General features: G+C 44.2%; 1 protein-coding gene and 1 long non-coding RNA gene across 4 annotated transcripts in view; one reads left to right on the forward strand and one right to left on the reverse strand.

The window, feature by feature from the left end:
- Positions 1-22,824, reverse strand: part of WNT7A (Wnt family member 7A) — a 70,305-nt gene that overhangs the window by 38,338 nt on the left and 9,143 nt on the right. The window lies entirely within an intron of this gene.
- LOC137862760 (uncharacterized) lies at positions 3,721-21,936 on the forward strand. Of its 3 annotated transcripts, none has more exons than XR_011100508.1 (6): positions 3,721-3,894; positions 16,000-16,109; positions 17,607-17,798; positions 18,983-19,188; positions 19,974-20,946; positions 21,797-21,936. It is a non-coding gene; the product is annotated as an uncharacterized lncRNA (long non-coding RNA). The 3 variants fall into 3 exon arrangements; XR_011100507.1 differs by lacking the exon at positions 3,721-3,894 and adding an exon at positions 13,645-14,726 and having other exon boundaries at positions 15,037-16,109; XR_011100509.1 differs by lacking the exon at positions 3,721-3,894 and adding an exon at positions 13,645-14,726 and having other exon boundaries at positions 15,037-16,109; positions 20,179-20,946.

The following is a 22,824-nucleotide window of genomic DNA, read 5'->3' on the forward strand; positions in this document are numbered from 1 at the left end:
TTGCATCTGTCTATCTATCATCTCCTCAGCTCAGCGAGGAACACGCTGTGTTGAGACCAAAAGTGAGCCCAGCCCTGAGATCGTGCTGGGACAGGCACCAGGCGCTGCGCACCGGCACAGGCATCGCGGCAGCTGTGCGTGTGGGGAAGCAGCCGAACAGGTGGGTCGTAGCCAGAGACTGTCAGGGAACGGCAGCAAATCCCCACCGAGATGTTCGTCGGGCTCTTTGAGGTGTCCAGGCCAGCAGTTCAGGCACAGAGGGATCGCACAGCATGAGGCAGCAAGGTAACACACGTTTGTTCTCAGTTCTGTAAGGGAACATTGATGTGCTCCATGCACTGTCCCCCTTGCACACCAAGCTGATGTTTTCCAGGTGGCCTTATCACTCCTGTCGGTCACAAAAGCGCATATTTCGCCCGTGCAGATGTGAGAATGAAGGTCTGCACTTTTTGCTCGGTACAATGATGCCCTCATCCACCACTCGGGCTCCTAAGAGTTAGGGTAAAGCAAAGCAAAATGCTGCAAGTGGGCCATGGAGCTGCTGCTGAAGAGGCATCAGTGGCAGATTGGAGGAGGGTGGAAGAGGAGGTGGATAGGCACAGGAGCTGCATTTTCTGCTGATTTTAGTGCAATTGGTCACATTGTTTCAATAGCCCTTGAGCAGAAATGGGCACAAACAGGCTCAGGAGTCCCATTCTGAATCAAAACCTGCTCTCCAAAGAACAAATCCACTCCCCAAGTTAGCCTGTGAACGCCAAAAATACCGGGATATCATTTTAAATGTGCCTCAGAATTTCAGCCCACGTTCCCTGATATAGTGATCTGTCACACCAAGCATTGCTTGTGAGCTCCCTAGGCTGCAGTTGTGCTTTTTCTGTATTTCTGGTGCTGCAGCTATGGTCGTTTTGTCTGACCCGACTTCAACAAGTTGGCTGTTTAACACAGGATAGGGTAGGTCAAGGCTAAGTAAATTGTTGTCTTAAGGTTCAATAAAAGCAGAAAACGGCAAAGCCTCCTCAAAAAAAAAAAAAAAAATGAAGATAAATAATTTACTGAACTAATCAATGACTTTCTCTTACTCTGTTCCTAAAAAAATTGTGACCTAGATATGTGTGAGCGTGTGTGTGCGTGTGCACATGCGCATGTGCAGCATACATAAAATAACATTCCAGTGCAGATTACAGGTAGGTAGTTTGTCTTGTTTGGCAAAGTTTCTAAAACATTTTGATTACCATTTAAAATGTTTGTAGACCTTAAATGGTCCTTGCAACCATGTGGTTTTTATGGTGGTCCACAGTAACTAATATTTACCTACCACCTGTTTTACAGTCCATACGTACCCAGCTTTCTTTTTTGTCCTTCTATTTACTACTTTTTAATTTCTGCACAAGAAAACCAGAGTGAGGCGTTACAATAGATTATTCTATTTCCCTTAACAGCATAGCAGAGTTACAGGATGTTTGGTAAATTGACACAACAATTAGAAATTCATGACAGAAAAGTAGGAATCAGGAAATTGCCTTCGGAAATTAAAATGAACTTGGAACCATGGTCTTCAAGGGGTTAAAAAGAAATCCCAGCACTCCCAACCTACAAGAAGCTGTCTGCAGGTGAAAATCCAGCTCTTAGCAGTATCCCACCAGCACTGTGTCTGGGACTGAACCCGGACAGTCGGAACCAGCCTGCTCCTTTTGTAACGTAAGGCAGCAATAACCAGCATTTCTGTTAGCGGTGAGGATCCCCCAGGTTTTATCATTTGGTGCTCTGACAAATGGGTAGAAGTCAGGGTTTTCCCTGCTTTTTTAAGCCAACGTAACCAGGGCTGTGTGGTGCTCTTGTAGGGATTTAGAAACGGACTTTCTTACAGTGCCCGATGTTCTCCTTTTGATAATGCAGTCCTTTTATCCAGCACTTAAAAGGACTCTGCGGTCTCAAAACCTAGACAGTTGTTGCAAGTCCACAAAGCCAAAGTAGCTGCCAACACCATCAGACGGTGGCGGACCCGTTCCAAATGCATTTGACTCTACAAGGGAGGGAGCTGAATGCATCTGGGAGGCTCAGACCCACCACCCCCGGGGATCCTCCTGGTGCAGCAGCCTCCGGAGCAGGTACGGGGCAGCCTGGGGGGCCAGGGGCAGCCTGGGGGGCCAGGGGCAGCTCTTGCAGAGACTCAGGGAGTTGAGAGCCAGGCGGGGGGCTCTGCAGGCCTGAAATCACCACGTCCTGAATGCACGCAGGGCAGAGACCAGGCAGCCCGGCTTACTGCCCAGCCAAGCAGGCGCCGTGCTGCACCCACCCAGAAGAGGGGAAACTGGGAGAGCATTTTGTCCCAGGCCATGCAGAAGTAGGGCTGGTGTGCAGCAGTTTCTGTCACACGTCCGCCCTGAGCGATGGGGCCTGCCTGCCTCTCATGAGATGCTTGCTGCTATGAGGAAACATACCCTGAAGGAGAGCAAATAGTTTTATTCTAGATATGATCTGTTCACTCTCACCTTTTACTACCCAATTCTTTATTTAGCAGCAGCAACTTTCTTCTGAACAAAGGCCAGGCCCAAGCTACACCCTTGAACCATCCATCACTTGTTGCCACAATGGTGTTTCTATTGTTAATTGTTTGTCAGGGTTGCTTTTTGGGGTTAGGCAGTGCAATGATTTAGTAGGCTAGCTAATCAGCTCTGAAAATATATTCTCAAAATAAATTATATTTTAGAAAGAACAAGAAGCTCCAAAAGCCTGTAGGTCTCGATGCAATCCTTCTGGACTTTTGGACTGCGCTCACAAGGCCAGAGCTGGACCCTGTGGTTTCCTCCAGCTGAATGGATTCACGGCTGCTCCTGCTCTCTGCACCAAGCAAGGTGAGTGAAGCTATGGGGGGAAGTTTGCACAGTGCCCGTCTGCTCGGTGTGTGGCTCTGGTCAAGGTTAGTAATGTCTCATTTTTCATAAACATAAAGAAACACAAGAAAAATATCCACGTAAAACAAAAAAGAAAGGTTGTCTGTCTTTTTTTTTTTCTTTAAGATGGCCTCTGATAACATGAATTCACAAGGGAGAATGTGGTTAAAAGCCCATTTTGTAACTAGATCCTAGATGCACATACCATCAATACTCCAACTCTGGCTCCCTTTTATCAGGCTAATCATAGCTGCACAGTTTTGTTGTCAAAACAGCTCTGTAAAAGTCAGGCTAGAGAGTCCTTTCAGTAGCAGAAATGTGAGCTTAATATATCAACGCTCCCTGTATTACAAATCTTCTAACTCCTAAAAGGGCGCTTGAAAATACAAAAATAAATATAAATAACATTCACAAAGGCATTTTATTTCCTGGGTCCTTCTTCACCTGCTCCCCAATATGTCGTATCACTGGCAACTTCTCCGTTTGCAGATGCATTTGCAGGCCTGCCAGACGAGCACTAAGCAGCCTGCTGCAGAGTTTTGCTCCGAGAGCAGCCAGTGACGTAGGAGCTGCGGCAGGTCAGGGCGCAGGAAGGGCGAGAGCTGCCCTCGCTGCCGGGCTGGGTTTCCAGGATGGGTCTCGGCTGGCCGGGAGCGCTCGTGGCAGCACAGGGGCGACACGTGCCCTGCGATCGGTCACCCCCCATGGGCTTGGTGATGCAAAACTGGGTCTGGTGAGCTCAGGGCAGGGCGCTCAAGGGGGTTTGCAGCCTGTGGGAGGGAAACCCCAATCCCCAGACCCATGGGCAGGGGGCTCCAGGTGGAGCCAGGCTGGTGGTGACCTCAGGGGTTAATGTGAGCCAGCAGTGGTTCGGGCAGGCAGGTGTACCTGGGAGCTAATTACCTGCGGCTTCCACAGACAGTAACTGACTGCTCAGAGCTTTAGAGGAGCTGGAGCTGGCAGGAGCTGGTTCATTAGAAACTGCTGGAAGTTTTTAGGGGTAAGGAAAACATTGATGTGTTTATGTTTCTGTGATTTAAGAGTCTACCAGCTTGGAAGATGCACTTTTTTACAGTGACAGTGTAGAGCTGTGTCTGTGTGCAGGCACTCATCGCTGTAGTCTGTGTGGTGTCTGCTGGTTTTTAGAGCTGGATGTGGCTGAAGGAGCTCTAAAACTAAGGTTTGGAAGCCCAGGTTTTCTCAGAGCTTAGGTTTGCTTGAACTCTTGAATCCAGCTATGCAGAAAAGAATACATTAAAGGCAAAGTAATACCTTGGTGAAGCTGCTCTAAGCTTGAACTGCTGACTTGCACCCAGCTATGTTTGGGGAGAAAGCTGTCTTCAGGTTTTGGGACTTAGTCAAGGATATTTCCTCAGGTAAAGACGTGATGCTCACCTTGTTGAGTGTTTAATAAAAAATAGTTTAAAAAAAAAAAAAAAGGTAGAACTCAAGGGCTGTTTATCCACTGTTATGAAACTTTCTCAAAGTTGTTCGTTTGTTTGTTTGTTTTCCCCCTGCACAGTCTCGAGGACTGGGTAACTGTTGCTGCACCTTGGGGGCTTTCCTCTGCCCCTCAGGTGTGTGTGCACACCTCAGGCCTGGTGGGGGCTGCTTCCCAAAGCAGATCGGTCTTCAGGCTGCATGCCGCCATGGGCTGTGGCTCCCTGGGACCATCCTGACAGCTTGGAGTTTGGACCCTGCAGTTGTTGCACATACCAGAGAAGGAGCTAATGATTAATGCACGTGAAGTAAGCTGCTCTCGAACAGTAATCTGAAATGGCAGGAGCAGGATTGGAGAAGCAGGCATGTCGTGTCAGTTGCTTTGAGCTAAGTACATGAATCCCCCTGGTCTGTGTGTCCTGTGGTCAAATGATGTGGAAGTGCCACTGGGTGCCAGTTGCACCACCACTTGGGCACCTCCAGTTCTACAACAGCGCGTTTTTCCTCTTTAGATCTCTTGTTCCCTGACAGGTATAAACACGGCTACTTGTGTAGAGGGATGATACTCATCCAGATGTTTTTGTTGTTATTTTTTTTCTTTCCTGCCTAGTTTCTCTAGGAGATTTTCCTGATTCTACCCTCATATCAAATGTAGTGGGGTGTCTGTTGCATTTGGAAAAAAAAAATAATACTCCCTGTTTGTCAGAATGTGCACTTAGGCAAATATCATTTTTGTCTTTTTTTTTAAGGAAAAAATTACATTTCCTTTATATATTTATTAATGGACACAGATGTGAAATGAACTGGCAGAGCAGATTATCTGTTGCCAAAGGAAAGTCTTAACCACCATGGATGTGATCCAGCAAATGTGACAGTCCTCCAGAGAGCTACAGATGATGCTAAGGAAGAGGAGAACTTGACAGCTTTGGAAATACCAGGTCTACAGAGAGGTGGAGTAGCAATAGCACACATTGAGGGATAAGAGATGTGTTGTAAAACTGGATGTCAAACACGCATCTTGGTTAGCCATAGCCAGCCAGTGCTGAATATGTGAGTCCTGCTGGTATATCTTCAGGTAACAAAACCTGCTGGATGCTAGTGATTTGCCACAGACTATGCTGAGCTCTGACAACTGTTCACAGTGCTGGGGCAATGAGCTGAGGGTGAGACGGAGCTGTACCTGATGCCAGTCACTGCAAAAAGTAAGGCAGGCTTTTTGTTGGACAGAGTGCCTGTGTGCACAGTGATGTGCAAAGCAGATAGCACGTGTGGCTGGGTGGAGAGCAGCAGCGTGGACAACAAGGGTGTTGTCTATTCCCTGAATGTGCGCAGGGCGGAGTCACAAAAATTGTGTATGGGAAGGGGTAACAAATAGCATGAGGAAATCATGTGGAGATCAGGGGAAGCAAACTCATGTTCATGGCAGGAAGGAGAGAAAGGGTGGAGAAAATGGAATGATGGAATGATGGAGAGGAAGGCACAGAAAGACACAGGTCTACTTTTTGTTCTGATGAAGGCTGACCTTGGATGCATCTGTAAATTTGACAATCAGCAGAAGAAATCTTGAAGCTATCACTGCTAGCAATGAGTCTAATATTACTAAAATTATAGCTTTAATTAAAATAATAGAACTGAATACCTGTCTCCTCCAGAAGGAAGTTCCCTTTCCCCCTCCTATTCAAAGGTTTGAAATGCTTTTTTACAAGGCTGATGTCAAGATGTCACTAGAAATGTGGGAGGGCATGGTGATATCATGGTGTGAGAGACAGTTATGGGCAAGGCACATAAACTTTATGAAATATATTGTAACTTTTCTCCCTTCCGTTTTAGCCATTGCCTAAACTGTAACCATAAAACTGTTCTTAAAATAGCACTGCAGGTTTAAAAAAAAAAAAAAAAAAAAAAAGGAAAAGTACTGAATTAGACTTATTTATTTATTTTCAGCCAACTTGTTCAAACAGCCTTTGTTAATAGGAGAGCTTCAGGGGGATTCTGTGGATCCTACGAAAGGGAATTGTATTGTGGCTACTGGGGCTCTTACTAATAATTTTCTATCCCCTTGCAAAGTCAGGAACTTCTTCCTATCTACCTATGCACAGAAATTTATGTCTGCAAGACAAAATAGGTTTGCATTCAACATTTACTCTAAATAGTGTAAACAAGATTTGCTGATCTGCCTAAAAGCATGTTCATGGAAGATGCTTGAATAGGCTGGGTCATGCTCTGGGAATGTTGCCTGCACAGACATTTCAAGCATTTCTGTGGAGCAGAGGCCTGCTAATGCCTTCACGATGGTCCACTCAGTCTTCCAGTTGTTCCCAAGCAGTAACTGTGCAGTAAATAAAGGTATAAAATATGTAGTTGTAAACTGTTGAGTGTCTAATGATAGCAAAGACAACTGATTGAGTCTTGACGTGTTTGATACGGTTGAGAAGCTGTAACATGGAGATGAATCAGTGCTAGGCCACAAGACTTAGGGACTGGTTGAAACTCTCTGACTGGGTTCTGGTACTTCTGCCTTCACTGGTTTCAGCCAAGCTTGCTGCCTTAAGCCAGGTGAACAGCCATGGCACAGGAAGCTAATGCTTCTTTGTGAGCTTAGAGGGTGGCATAGCAATGCTGCCTTGTCCTCCTGTGCTGCCACACAGATGTCGCTGTCTGAGACCAGAGCCAGAGGTGGGGCTGTCTCTCTAACAGCCAGGTGAGGACACTCATCTGCTTGAGTTAGTAGTTCTAGTGCCAATCTACCAAAATTGCTAAATTTTCTGATAATCTCCATGTGCTGATCTGATGCCTCCATATAGACACAGAGGATAACTGAATACTTGGTGTCTGCTCTCTGAGCTGGAAATGACCCCCAGACATATCCTTAACTCGTGGATCAGGTTAAAATAGCTTTCCACCTGTGTTCTCGTTGGTCTGGTTCAAGTGTGTGCTCTTGTCAGTGAGGGTGTTTGCTGTGCTCCTTGCCAAGTGAAGGCCTGGAAAGGGCAACAACTTTCACTGATGTGTTCCTGGGAAGCATTCAGGGAGATATGGCTGGGGTGTGTAAGTGCATGTAAACTCCATGGGCAGCTCAGCAGTATGCTGAGCTCTTGTGAAATGCCTTTCACATGGACCAGACAGTAAGGGCCATTTGACAGGTGTCAGCATTGTGCTTGAACTGAGCAGGGGCTGCAGACTGAAGTGACCTTAGGAAGGTTTATGTTTTTGATAAAGGATATGTGATAGGATGAGATTGCAACACTCCACAAGTCAGGGCTTCCTGATAGGTCCATACCTATCTATTCAATAGGATGGCATTCTGCAGTGTCATCTACAAATGCAGAACATGGATTTCATCCCAAAAAAACATTATCGAGTAGAAGATGAGTGTGGAAGATAAAGGAGTAAAAAAGGAACCATGTTGGTCAGTACGGCAGGCAGCTGCTGGCAAGTAGGACACTGCAGCATTAAGAAGTGTAGGAGAAGAGCAAAGTGCTTCTGCAAGTATTCATAGGGAGTCCTAAGCAGAAATTCAGCACCCAGAAAGAAGGATGCTTCCTTGGAAATAAGATGGTGAGGCATAAAGACCAATGCAGCAGACCATCCTTACAACAGCTTTTTATTTGAAAAGTAAAGACAAGTGACTTATGCTTGATGCGAAGTAGATTGATCGCATGACATGGATGGGAAAGGATGAGGCAATGTCAAAATGCCAGTGAGGAGACCAAGTCTGCTGCAGAATACTGGTGTGAGCAAAGCAAGAGTGAAACTGGCGGTCTAACCAAGGTATGACGTGGTGACAGTTCAGCCAGGTGGATAATTGTCACTTCTCAGTATTCTATGCAGGAAGTCTTCAAGAGAATTAAACCTCATGTGGAGTTGGAGGCTGTAATTTGTTGTGGGGTGTCATGTTGTCAGCAATGCAAGAAGGTGGGGATGGATGGAGGCATGGCTACGAGCCTCATTTCAGCCAGGAAGAACCTGAGTTACATGTAGGTCTAAATAAGAGATGACCTCTGAGATGGATACTTCTTACTGTAATTATTTCATAACTCTTATTTAAGAGGGGACAAGTCTGAAGCTGAGCAGTGAACCAGAAGTTATCTCTGTGGAGGCAGTCATTGACTTTGTGTATGGAGTTTTTTGTTTGTTTGTTTGATTGTTTGTTTGTTTGTTTTTCCCCCCATGTGAAAGAGATACCTTAAAGGAGGCTGTAGAGAGGTGGGGGTTGGTCTGTTCTCCCACGTGCCTGGTGACAGGACGAGGGGGAATGGGCTTAAGTTGTGCCAGCGGAGTTTTAGGTTAGATGTTAGGAAGAGCTTCTTTACCGAAAGGGTTGTTAGACATTGGAACAGGCTGCCCAGGGAGGTGGTGGAGTCACCATCCCTGGAGGTCTTTAAAAGACGTTTAGATGTAGAGCTTAGGGATATGGTTTAGTGGGGACTGTTAGTGTTAGGTCAGAGGTTGGACTCGATGATCTTGAGGTCTCTTCCAACCTAGAAATTCTGTGAGACCAGGATCTGTTCAAGCCTGGTGAGAAAGACCCCTTAGCAAGTGTCCAGAATCCAGAAGAATGCAGAACAAGACCTCAAGAGCTTGATCAACAGTAAATGAAGAGGGATAAAGATGAAGTGTGTGAGTAAGAAGATGTGACAGATGTTAGCCAGAGAAGTTTGGGTAAGACGTGAGGGGCAGGAGCTTCTGAAGGAACATCAGGATAGTATGAACAGCAGTAAGCTATGAGATGGAGTGGTGTCCAGAAGAGCGAGAAGAAAATCAAGGATTCTGGGGTGCATTTTAAGGAAAGGATGTGCTAAAGGATACTAGTGAGGAGGAAAATAAAGAATATCATGTTAAATGAAAATGGTTAAGGCTAATTAAAATAGAAAGGGTGAAAGAAAGTGACAGTGCCCTGTTTTAAGGGAGGACAGACCAGTGCTCTACCACAGAGACAAGGAAAATACGTCACTTAGAGAGAACAGGGGAGCAAGGAAAAGCAAGTGGTTGACAAGTCAGAATTTGCATCAGTGAGAGCTGCAGATGTACTTCTTCAGACTCAGGTGGATCTTACAGCTGCTTAGTTGGGAAGGGGACAATAAGGAGAGGCAGAAAGAATGAATTTGTTGTGTTAATAGCTTTGGGGGGAAAAAAGGAAGAAAATAAAAATTGAAATGAGTAGTCAGTAGGCCAAACTCTGGGTAGGTAGTCTAGACTGGAGTGGAATGAAGCTTGAAAGAAAAGCAGCAATTTCCAAATTGAGAAGAGGACAGGGAGGAGAAGTCTGCAAACAGAAGAGGAAAAAAACTAATTGAATGGTCTGGTTGAGCAGTGATCAGAGCGGGAATCTGCAAAGTGGAGAGGTGAGGAAGAGCAGTAGTAGGTGAAAAACAGCAGATTAACCATTTCAGAGTGACTGAAAGAATCAAGTGAGGTCTGCAGGCCAGTTTGGAGGCCCAAGCAGGCAGAATTGGCAGTATAGGAAACTGGTTGGGTCATTGAGTCAGAACCTGACACCACCAAGAGTGGATGCGGGCATTGGGGACAAGGAGAAAGCTTTGGCTTGAGAATGGAGGATGAGGAGAGGCTGGGCACAGAGTAGAAGAGGCAAATAAGGAAAGAGAAAGTGCTTGTAAGCAGTGGGGAGAGGAGGGACCCCCAAAAAAAACTTGTTCCTGATCCAGGGAGCTTGGAAAAAGGAAGATGCTCAGGAGAGGAAGGGAGCACAGGTGAGGTCCTGAGAGCTGCGGGTGGCTGGGGTGAGCCCAGAAATGGCCAGGAGGGGAAAGAAATTCAGTGGAGGCAAGGGGTGGATATAGCTGGGTGGGAAGGACAGGACACCAGGAGGACAGGGACTCGATCCAGGGTTGTCAAAGGAAGGGATGAGGGGCATGGTGGGAAGAGGATAGGCTTGGCACGGAAAATGGAAGAGCATAAGGAAGATAACGGGGCCAGATGCTGCTATGAACAAAGGGTGAGGTCAGAGCAATGGCCGAGTGGCAGACAGACACATGTACAAAAACAGAAAACAAGAGGCAGCTCCTGCCTGTGGCTTCTAGGTACAGTGTTTGGCTGCCTGCAGTCAAAAGTGATTGATTACAGTTAGATGTGTGCTATTTCAGCCCTCTGACTTCAGATGCTGTAATCTAGGCCCACGATGTGCTTATCCTCGGTGTGGATAACAATTCGAGCATAGGGATGATTTTGGGGGAGACATGTCAGAGAGCTTGTCCCCAAACTGCGTTTGTAATCCTGCCACTCCTCTCATCAATCATCAGGCTAATATAAAACTGGCAGCGTGCTTCCTGTTAGAGTGTTGTGAATTTTCAAAGGCAAAGTGCACTATTGTTTAATAGCCAATTATTCACTGGCATTGATAAACAGGCTCTGCTTGTGATTACTGCAGCAATTACTCACTCTCCTAATTTAGACATGAGGAAAAATTAATTCAAGCTTCCAGTTGATCATTTATATCTTTGGCTTCTGTAATAGACATCACAGAGCGCTGAAAACAACTCCACCATAAAGGAAACCGATCTGGTCAAATTGATAACATGTTTGACTCTGGTTCTGTCGCTGAGAGGCATGACCAAGTCCAAGCTGAAGGGCTGTGGCTAAAGAGGTTTTTTTTTAGGCTTTGGGGGATATAAAAATATGAAAACCTTTCTGTGAAACCTTAAATTAAAAACAGAGGGGAGGGATGTTCCAGTGGTCAGGAGGGAACTCCACGTACAGCTAAACAAGCAAATAAACCAGTAGGATGTTTAAGTAACTTGACCTCACCTTCCCTCTAGACCACCCTTCGAGTGCTGACAGACCTGTCTCCAAACAACAGGCATCCAAGACCTTCGGGGAAGGCTTGTGGGGAGAAATGAAGGGATGCTGGCTGCCTAGTTGAGAAGGAAGTACATAAAGCTGCTGATAGTTTTAGCGATGGTGAATTGCAAGCATAGTGTTTGCTCTTTCTCATAATCCAGGAGCAGCGAGATGGAAAGGCATCCATGTAAAGCTGGGACAAGGAAATGCCTTTATTTATTTTAGCATTATTACAGTTACTTCACAAATTGGCTTTCTGTTGCAAAGGGCACAAGAACTTTGTGGTAATGGCAAGTTCGAGCCCTCAACATCTGGGAGAGAGGGAGCAGTGCCAGGAAGCACCCTCTCCAGGCTCTGTGTCCCCCTCGGCAGAGCACTTTTGCTTTCCAGGGCTGTCTCAAGCTTGCTGCTGGCAGGCGGTCAGCTGGGCTGGGAGGAGAGCAGGAAGAGCAGTGCTTCGGCTCACCCCACTGTGAACTGGTCGGGTGTTCCTCGGCAGCACGGGCTGCCTGCGAGGAGAAGCCTCTCCTGGGCCCAGAGAGGAGTGTGCACAGACAGCAGCCTGGCATCCTTCATGGACTCCCTGCCTTTTTGTTTTCCAAATTTTGCTTTATTTACCCAAGTGCCCAGGTGGGGAGCACAGCACAGCCAAGGCAAGGCTTGGGCAGCTCCTGGTCCTGAAGCAGACAGAAGGGAGATAATGGTAGAAAAAAGCAAACAGCAGCAAAGCTTTGTCTCCCCTAGGGCTCTGACCAACACTGAGGTAGCCAGCAGTATTTAGCAAAGGTATCAGAGTGCCAAGGCAAGCCTGTTAACACAAATTTAACTATTCTTTCTAGTGGGAGAAAGAACAAGGCCTTTATGTTGTCCTCCTGTGGTGTGGTGAGTGCTTGACCAGCAGCAGACCGGTGTTGGGACTGGGCACTGGGCAGCGTTCCTGCCTGGCCCTGCTCCCACACCTCAGCCCTGCAGTGACCGTGTGTCTGGTGGGGTCGTGTCCTGCCTCCCTCTGTGCTGCTGCCTCTCTTTGGGATGCTTCTGAGCTCCTCAGAGCACTGCGGGTGCTGTTGGTGGGAGCTGCTTGCCACAAACGCTGTGCCCGCACGTCGCTGTAATGCTGGTACAGCCATGGGCAACGCACCCAATACATGGGTGAGTGCTGCAGCCCTGTGGTGGGGGGCTCTGGGGCTTGCCCTGGGTGCAGGGCAATGGCAAAGCTCTGATGGATGCACCACAGCTGGGCTGAGCAGGGGCAAGAAAATAAAACTATAGTTCGGAGCTCCTCTTATCTGAGACTGTCATGCACACTCAGGAACTGTGTAATCCAGTTGCCCTGCTTCGCCAAAAGCTAAGTACTTTCTAAAGTTTATTTCCTGCCTTTATAGCAACTGTCTGTCCCTTTATTTATTTGCACTGAAAGCTACTGGCATGCTAAAAATAATTTTGGGAGCAATTATTGTTGCAGATTGTATAACAATCGCAGGCTGAAGTTGGAGTGGTTGGGAAGTGAGGGATGCATCTTTGGCCAATCTCTTCTTACGAACTTCCATAATTCTTATTTTTATGGTCTGTGCTAAAGCATTTTCTGTTCCTCGCAGCTGAGAAGAGCTGACGGCTTGCATTGTTGTTACCTTGAAAGGGCAGTTATCACAGCTAATCCACCCTCCAAGGTTTTTCCTCAGGATAATTATTGTTTCAGTGATTCATCTTGCAGACCCTGCCCTTCCTTATTCGCGCAAAATATCCTACTGCCTGCAATATTTCTGGGTCAGGCTCGTGCCACACATGTGACTTCCTCTTGGGCATGCAGACAAGAAGCGATGGATTTAAAGGTCAGCTCCGCTGGGCTGGCCAGCCTCGGTGCGCTGTGTCGCCCACAGGACACCGCCGGGCAGCAGGGCAGGGCCGCCCCGGGCTGCTGCTGTGCTGGAAAACCTCCCTGCTCCTGTCTTTGGTGGAAAGCATTATCACCAGCACATCCTGGCATGTAATTTGCCTCATTTGTTATCGTCTAGCATTGGCTTAGTGCTTATGGTGCATTTCTGAGGTACTTGAAGAGGGCTGTGGTTTCTCGAGGAAACATAACTCATGGGGGGACAGGGGCGGGAGAATCCTGAAAGGTTTTGGCACAAATTGAATCAGTTCGTACTGAACGTGAACATAAACCTGTGCAGGCTTTGACATGAGTTCTGCATGGCCCAGAGGCTGCGAGGAAGGGAATATGCCCGACGGGCAGGATTACCACTCGCAGGGCCTGGGCTTGGCTGCCCCTGCTTGCTGGGGGAGCTGCTTTACATCCCACTTGGGCACAGACCACTTCGCTGGGTAGCGGGCAGGCATCGCTAACAGGAGCTGTCCGATCTCGGCTTCCTTCGCAGGGCACAGAAGCGGTGCCTGAGGGGATGGTGCCAGCAGGGCCAGGCGGTGGCAGGGAGGGATGGAGTCTGCACAGCCATCGCCCTCCTGTGCACCCCTGGCTGCTCTGAGCTGTGCCCCTGCCCACCTGCTTTCACCCACCCTCATCCTGTGAATCCTGAGGGGATTCCCTGCCACATGTGGCCTTGTTGTTTTAAGGCTCCATTTAATCCTGTCCTTGTAACTTTCCTTATTTCTTTTTTTTTTTCCTCCGCATTAAAACTCTTTGCTTTTCTTCTTTCATTTCTTTCTTTCTTTTTTTAATTAGGCAGTGCGTTCTAATATCCCTGTATCATTAGACTCTAGCAGTAAAACGCTTGTACCGTGCACCCTTCCTGCACAGGTGGAGCACGACAGCTGCCTCCAAACACGGGTGTGCAGCTTTTGGTATCAAGAAGTGACAAGCAGCACGCCCAGTGACGCCCACAGAGTGAAAACCTGTGCAAGCAGCAGTCAACCGATTGGTAACGTGCTCCCAGCGAGTCCAGCTAGCTGTCCTACCGCAACTGCCAGCCCATAAACCATGGGAGGTGTAACACTCCCCCCGTAACACTCCCCCCCTCCACGGTGTTGTGTGAGGTGCTGTGTCTAGTGCAGTGACTCCCTACTGCTGAGTTTGTGGGATCATGCAGAATAAATGGGATAGGGGTGGTTCCTCATAACTGTTACTATTTTCAATCCCAAATTCTTTTGTACGCGATGGCTGTCTTACTGCCCTTAATTCTATGGTATACCGTTACAAATGTAACCTCTTCATCTTTTTTTCCAGTGGGGGAAAAAAAAGTGAAATACTAGTGATTTTTATCCTCACATTTCCTTTAAGAAAAAAAAAAAGTTAACATAAACAGTGACCAAAATGATTTGTTTTGAAAATTCCCCCACAAGCCTATGCTTACAGTTTCTCTGAATGCTTCAGAGCAATGGTTCAAAGAATTGAGGCTTTCGTGGCAGAACAGGCTCAATCTGGTACTCTTTACCAATCTGGTAATCCTTACTTGACAGCAAAAGCTGTTAAATGCTTTGAATCAGTTTCAGTGTATCTAAACACCTTTTTTTGGCACAAACAGTCCTGGAGCAGCATTTCAGAGAGCAGTTCCTGGGCAGCAGTGCTTCTTTCAATGCCCAAACTATCAAAGCTGGGTTGTACAGCATTAAAAAGAAACCATTCACCCTGTACAGGTACATCTCGTATTGATCTGTTTAGCCTTTTAAAAAAATATTATTTATTTACGACTACACAATGCAAACAGCCAGTGTTATGGCCAGTGAAAAACTGCTGGGGAGGGGGCTGGGGGCAGTTCTGTGGCAGGTGGGACGGGGATGTTGCTGAGCCTCACTGGTGCATTGAGAGCAAAAGTTTCTGCTTTTGTCTGTGGTCTCAAGCAAATATATTGAATATTTTGGTTTGAATATGCAATAAATATACACAGCTAGTGATTTTCAAACTTACTGTGCTATTGATTCTATTTTCATTAACTCTTGCATGCAGGGCCATTGTCATGCTCGTTTCACACAAGAATGCCCACGTCACCGGATCTCTGCAGCATCTTAAATGTGATTTCATGGTTTTCAGCCAGGGAAGAAGAATCATCTTCAGCATACCCAACTTAAATATCAGATGGTGTCAGGCTGGCCACCAGCTGATTATACACACATGCTAATGAGGCACATGGCAGCAGAGAAAATAGCATTTTGCTTGGGTACTTGCCTCATGGCAGCAGTTTTCAAAATGCTCAGTTGGAATTAACTGATCTTTGATGACACTCACAAGGGCTAATATTACCAGAAGCTACAGATAAGTTTTATTTAGAGATGAAATGCAGCACTTTGAAAGATTTTGTGTGCAACTGTTGCAGGAGTTCAGAACACAAAACCATAATTCTTTTTTTAAAGCTTTGGCCATCAGCAGAAATGTGGAAACAAATCACCTCTGGAAAAATGGCATTTGTGTGTTGTGCTCTCAGGCTAAAAATAGAGTTGTGCCTGGATTATCCTTCCATCATGAAATAGCAAATGTAGCACTCCCTTACCAGCCCTAAAATAAATAAATAAATAAATAAAATTACATACAAGATGATGATGCAAAACCTTATCTTGTTGGCATATCTCATCAGGCCAGCAGTGAAGGTAGAGAAAGAGCATTATTTTTAGTCTTTAACCCATCTTCCCTGACCATGTACCAGATTTGAGGAAAATGTTAGCTACCTATAAATACTGCAAATATGCTTACTGAGCCTATAGTAAGATCTAAATCCCTGATCATCCTTAAGAGGGAAACTCTCTTATACATGGCAGTCATTAAATATTACTGAGTAGGATGCCATCTAAAGGGCACGTTATTTTTCCATGTGTACACTTTAAACACTCTTGAGCTTGCGGAGAATCAAATTTTTCAGTCCTATGGAATGACATTTTGTTTTTTAACTTTTTTTTTCTTTTTTTTTTACTGTAGGAAAAATATCTGTCATGGCTTATCTATCAGGCAATGAATGTGTTTGGGGTGGAAAGTTGAGGTCTGTTGCTTGTACTGATGGCACAGTTACAGCCTGGAATGTGCAAGAGGTGAGAAAATCCATAAACTTCATTTCTGAGGGAAAAGAAAAATATGTGAACTTAAGGCCCAAATCTGCCCTACCGTATTTATGCCCTCTGGTTCTTGTGTTGTTTTTTTGTTGTTGTTTTTTAGTTTTACAGACTCCTACTCCACTTTGTAAATGACTGTTGTGCTCTATCGGCTGAAAGCTAACCTGCTCAGTATTTCGCATGCTGAACCCTTTCCAACTCAGACATAGTAAACTCTGCTTGAAACACAGATGGCGGAGTTGTTGTATGGAAGTATGCAAAGGTACCCATCATTCAGGTTTTCTATGTTTTCATATAATTACAAATTATCTTGTGCAGAAATCTCCAGCTATTTGGGTTGCTGATCACTTTTTTTAAAAGCATAGTTTTAACCACTGCAGGAAAAAAAAAAAAAAGGCACATCAAGGACCTACACATATTTTATTGCTTCTTGATCTGTCTGAAAATAATGAAAGGAATAAAGAAATGTGGCAATTCTAAGACAATTCACTTCTGCTATTGAAGTCTCTTTGCAACTGAGAGGTCTAGTAGTCATCTACCCAATCCACACAATTTGTACTGAATCTAAGAGTAGCTTTTGATTATTTTCTGTTGCTGATTTTGATGGAGGGAACTTTGGATTGTAGAGGGACTATGCAATGATCAACCACATACTGCTGTTCATTACCAGATTTGCTGATTAGCACTTCAGACGTTTTTTATTTTTATTTTTGGAAGTTAGTTCCTGAGCACTGTTGTCTAGGCTAGTTGCCCTAAAACTTGTAAATATTACTCAAGAGCAGCTTATTTTTGATTACTGTCTCATATAAATGCAGTCTTAAAATGCCTGGGACATCCTTCTGTGAGTCGGCATTGAAACAAATTGGCAAAGGTAGAAAACTTTGTGTACAGCTGTGCAATATGCAGATCCAGAAATGGGTTATGGATTTCATGGGACCATGGAGCTACTCCAAAACACGAAGGTAAAGGAATGTAAGGAAGATTGGTGAAGGAATTCTGGTTTCTGTGTTTTAAGAGAAGTTGACTGGAAAACTGCATTGCCCTGACCTGAAGTACCACAATCTGCAGTCACTGAATGAGATCTGAAGGGCAAGCAATACAACGGATATTTTTACTTTAACAAGGTAATCTTTGGAAGGAACTACTTGGCTGTGTTTCAGAAATGCAGAAACACAATGGAGCATGCTGAGTCACGGTAATCCAGAGGGGATGTAGGTCCAACCAGAGAAAATGCAAATGAGAAAACAAGTAGTGTTTGTTTGGTGGTGGTTGTTTTTGGTTTTGGTTTTGTGTTGTTTTGTTTTTTGTTTTTTTTTTTGTTTTTTTTTTTTTAAAGAAAATCTTCATTGCACACCTGAGGAGTAATTTTTGAAGCGTTACTGGGAATTTCACATAGCCTAATTCACTTTGATGTGAACAAACAATACTGTAATAATTAACTCTGTTACTAACGGGCACCTTACTGTTTGTGACCAGGGTGAGCAGAGGCGGTCAGGCTCCTTGCAGGCAGTACCACATCCGAAAGCCATCACAGCCCCGGCACAGGCTCACAACAGCTACTTGCAGAGCCTGGCAGGGGCAATCTGGGCAACAGCTCGCTGCTTTTCCACATCGCCGCTTTCACGCTGCTCAACTACTCACTCAGTAAACAAGGAGCTTTTCCTATCTGTGAGTAATTAAAATATATATATACTAATGTTTATTAATCTCTTATTATCTAAATAACTTGATTTTGCATAATAATGAGCTAGCTGTTCACCTCCTTTCAATCACTAGTAAAAACATGCTTGGGCTCAATGTGAAATCCTGTGCAGAGATTAAGGGAAGGATTGCCATGCACTTGAGCTGAATCAAACATGCCTGTTCCTGTCAAAGGATACCTTTCCAGAGCCTGTTGCTGGCAATTCATTCACGTAAAGCATGCCCACAACAGAGCTTTACACACTTGATGGCAAATTGTTGTTGTGACAGTTAGCTGAAACTTTTTAATCACATCCTAATGCGATTCTTCAATCGATGCGTTTGCATCCTTCAGGTACTTGTATACTCTAGTTAATTTCACACGCTATTTATTTATTCATTCCTTATTCTCATGCCTAGTGCTCCAACTGTTTAAACTACCTTTTTTCCCCCATTGTGCTGATTAGTTTTGACCTACCTCTTTCACTTCTCTATATGAATTAGCTTGAGACTATTGTATCAGCACAGCATCTGAAAGTACAGAAGTGATGGCCTGGAGCAGAGAACAGTAGAAACACTGTTTTGATCACTGCCACCACCACTGGAACAGAAAGAGATTAGTCAGACGTGTTGACTTTCCTTATGTGCTCTGCAGTGGTAGAGTTAACTGCTGGCTCTCCTATGCTATTCACGGCAACTGCATTTAACTTGAAACACTAATGGAAAATGGAAGTACATTGCATTTGTTCAAAATGTGAAGAGCTGAGGAAAAACTGTTCTGTGCATTTGTTTCAGCAGCTATGCATCACCTCTTTCATTACCACATATATTTTACAGCAATTTAGGCAGTGTATGCCAGCTGATGAAGTAATAATCAGGATCATATTACATCAACCTCTAAAAAACAGCTTCACTTTTTTTTTTTTTTTTTTTTTTTAGGTCAAAAAAGTCAAGTGTCAGGGAAAAACTTTGTGCTCAGTTTGGTTTAAAGATACATTTTAGTTTTATACACTGGGTCCTAACAGCATCAAACATGGCTTAAACGGGTAGAATGTTAGTCAACAGTACCAGCTCTTTGACATTCCTACAAATTTTGTAGGAGTTGGGAAGTTCAGACTCTACCTTGCTTTCTTATCCCTCCTCTTTACCCTCCTCCCCTCTCCTCACTTTAGGCAGCTTCTGCAGGAGGAACCACTTGTGCACTGAAGAGTCCAGATGTGAATCAGGCTTCGTGTGACAGAATTTCAGGATGCCAGGATCGATTTACCACTGTCTCACCTAGCAGTCTGTGGGTAGCTGTTGGGACTACTGCGATGACAGATACATCTCTAAGGACACCTTATTAAAGGGAGCAGGACGTATACGGCCATGTATGAAGGTAAGGATAAATCACTGTATGCACAGAGTATTGAACCCCCTCACAGAACTGGGACTTGGAATTGCAGATTTGATCCTTCTCTCTGCTCTGGTTTATAATCAGCTATGTAATACATAATTTTATAGTAATCAGCTTAACAACATTTATACAAAAGTTCTTATGTCCAATCAGTTTTTTTTTCCAGTAACATTCTCCTATTTCAGTCACCAAAATACAGTCCTTAGCAGCACTATGACTTGCAGTAGCTTTGTTTTAAGGATGCTTTTATACAACAGCCTGAAATAGAATAGTTTAGTTTTCCAGTGCATATAAACCTTCTTCACATAGTGGTTTTAAGTGTTTGAAACAAACTAGTAGGAAACAAAAAAAAAATCAAATTCCAGTAACTCCATACATGCAATAAGAACAAATCTGATTTCTTGTGTTGCAACAAACCATGCACTGCTATCTGATGCTTCCAATAATTCCTATCACAGCTCATCTTCCCAGAATGATTTCATAAAATATACAACAGCATGTTAGATGAAATCTGCTTTCTTGACTAAATCCAGCTGTCTCATCTGCTGGACTCAAAGCTTAGCAGGGGTCTGAAAGCCAAGCCAGGCACCGATGCTTCTGGAGTTGAAAAACTTTGTTTAGGAAACTCAGGTGAATGTTCCCACTGAAGTTCAGTTGAACCTGACACTTGTCTGTTTTAATTGGTACATTTGAGACTTTCTTCCTCTTCCTTCTTTTTTTTCTTGCACGTATCACATATTCTATACCGACTGCTTTGTAAAACCAAGAGATGTTGCACCAGCTGTCTGTACCTGTTGAGGAGTCCAGTCTGCTGGTTACCAAAAGAGACAGCAAGAGCAGCCTTTTGGAAGAAGGATGGCATGGCATTTCAAATCACCACCGTATCGGATTTGGAAATCCAGCAGTGTAAATATAAATAACATGGAAATTCTGTGTGTGTGTTCCTAACATCTCTTCATATGCATTTGACAGCAAGAGGTTTTTCTTTGCATCTGCTCCCTCTGGTTGGAAGGACGCTGGACACAAAAGCACAAAGGGGAACTAATGGTTAAGAACGCAAAACCCTCTGCCAACCAGAGTCCAGCACAGAACACCTCTTGAGCTATGGTAAAACTATTGTATGTACCTATGGTGGAGCTCTATTATCTTCTGCATAGCATAAAGCATACAAATGACAAACAGCAATTCCTGTGACATTATTTTAATCAGGTGTCTGCCACAATCCTAGATCTGAGTAAGGCAGCACAGTGGAGACCATTTTTAATGCATAAAGCTAATAGGCTGTGAGCGTGGCACCAAGTGCTCAGAGTCCCATTTAGAAACATGAACGTTTGGCTAGTCCTGTTTTCTCTTACAGAAAAATCTCAGCAGGTCTCAGGTTTCATACTATCAGGAAGATTTGAAAGCACACGTTCCTGCATGGAAGGGCACAGAACAGAAATAATTCTCCTGGGATGTGGATCAGCACTGAAGCAGTATTCTATTTTCAGAGCTCTACTGGAATGTTTCCAAGACCACCATGACACAACTACTTCAGTATGGGTGGTAAACATGTCTCTACTGCAAACTTTTCTGCACTGTTTGCTGTGCATTCTTTAACCATGGTTGCTGTAGTGGAAGGATTCTCTCTGCTGCCACCTCATCCTTGGACCCCTCTCTGAATATACACATGGAAAAAAGCAAACAATGTGCTTTGCTGAACAGATGCCATTTACTAGGTGGAGCCTGCGGATAGTCAAGGTAAGAAATAATCTGATCGTTATATGAGTGCTAAACCACAGCATAATTACTTTCTGCTTTGAGCCTTGTCGCTTAATCACACTGCTTCCAATTACAAGGAAGTAAATGCCTGTACCTGTCATGGGTAAGGCAGTCACTAGTGGAAAGATGGAACTGGGTTAGCACCCTTAGATAAAAAACTAATTATCCAGTATTGATATTTTTTTAAATGAACTGAGCATTACTGCCTTCCTCCATGGAGACACGATCAAGGCTGCTTACAGTGTTGTGTAAGAGGGACTATATGGATATGACAGAACAGATACTGCAGTATCTCTCTCCAGCATCTGCTTATCACAATATATTGTGAAAGCACACAGACATTAATCCCAAAATTCAGGTACTTTTGCTTAAGTAGCACTTGGGACCCTGTGAACAGAGGTTCTGCTTTTAACACTTTATGATCAAAGCCATATTTTATTTTTAAAGTTGAGATTATTTTATTTCAGTCAAACTAATAAATTCAAAGCTACATCTACTTTCTGTTTTCCAAAGTATACTGTTAGAGACACAGCAGCACTGACAGCTAGTAATATCACATGGACAGAACTCTGGACATCAAGCCTCAAACATGCATACTACACTGAACTGAACAATTTTTTCTAGCTACTGCTTTTCATCTAGGACCCAAATTGTAGTTCTCTCACAACACAGGTCTTATAGATGAGGCAGGTACAATGGGAGCATCGCCACTGCAGTTGCTAACACTGATTCATTAAGTCTTACCAAAATACACCTTATAGTTACCTATAAAATGTTACGTGTGCTAAAGCTCTTAAGGCATTTTGTAATGCTAAAAGTAATTTTTCAGGGTATCTCCCCAAATCATATCCGTTGACACCTTACCAACTGTTATTTACACAAGAAACGAGGTGTTTAAGAGCAGTAGAGACCACCGTCCAGAAAGTCCAGACTTAGGAGCAGCAATTAAAACTTAAGCTCAGAAACCAGCTCCAGAGCAAGTAAGTTCCTGCATGTTCATCAGTATTGTTGTAAGGATGCTCCCCTTCCCCAGCAGTGACGTCCTGTATATACCAAACCTCTTTATGAAAAATCACAGTTAATGATGGCTTTTTATTTAACTTTAATCACAGTTAAAACTTTTTTTTTAACATAGTCTTGATTTTATTTTATTATGGGTACTATTTTCCTGTAAAATTCAGTTCTTTAATTTGGAGAAATTAAAGTCCGTTCACTGTAAGAGTTACTTAAATTGCTTTATTAAGTAAATCAAATGTGTACAAGTAAATTCATACCGAATGTTCAATACAAGCATACTTAACATATGATATCTAGGATCCCGTCTTATTGTCAGAAGTTTAAATACTGCCTGATGTGGGCCTAATATATCAATGCTGTAAGATGTCCAACACTTAACATAGCTTCCACATCCTACAGTACAGGGTGTCTAGATGAAACCCTACCAGAATCATCGCAGCACTACAGTGTAATTACATTTAAAAAAAGCTATCAACTACTTCTTAACGTACAATCCCATAATGGCAGTGCAATCATTCACTCACTGAAAATTTCTCTCTTGTAGGACTGGAAGTAATCCATGTCTAAGAGCATGTTTTATCAGGAGTGCCTGTACCTGCTTAGAAACCACCAGCTTTCAAGGGAGTGGTGAGCCAATCCTTGGAAACTTCAGTTTTTCAACTTAAAATCCACAAAGTCAGAGGAAAGTTGCCTGTTCGTAAGTACCCAGTACTAGTACTTCTACTCTCTGTTAAGAAGCGTGTAACACCTCTGTCCTAATTGTAAGGGAATTAGATCTTGCTCTTGGAGTTTTCTTCCAAACACGGCCTTTTCTTTGCAGGCTATCACAACCCTAATGCT

This window comes from Anas acuta, chromosome 11 (genome assembly GCF_963932015.1).
Source record: "Anas acuta chromosome 11, bAnaAcu1.1, whole genome shotgun sequence".
Classification (NCBI taxonomy): domain Eukaryota; kingdom Metazoa; phylum Chordata; class Aves; order Anseriformes; family Anatidae; genus Anas; species Anas acuta.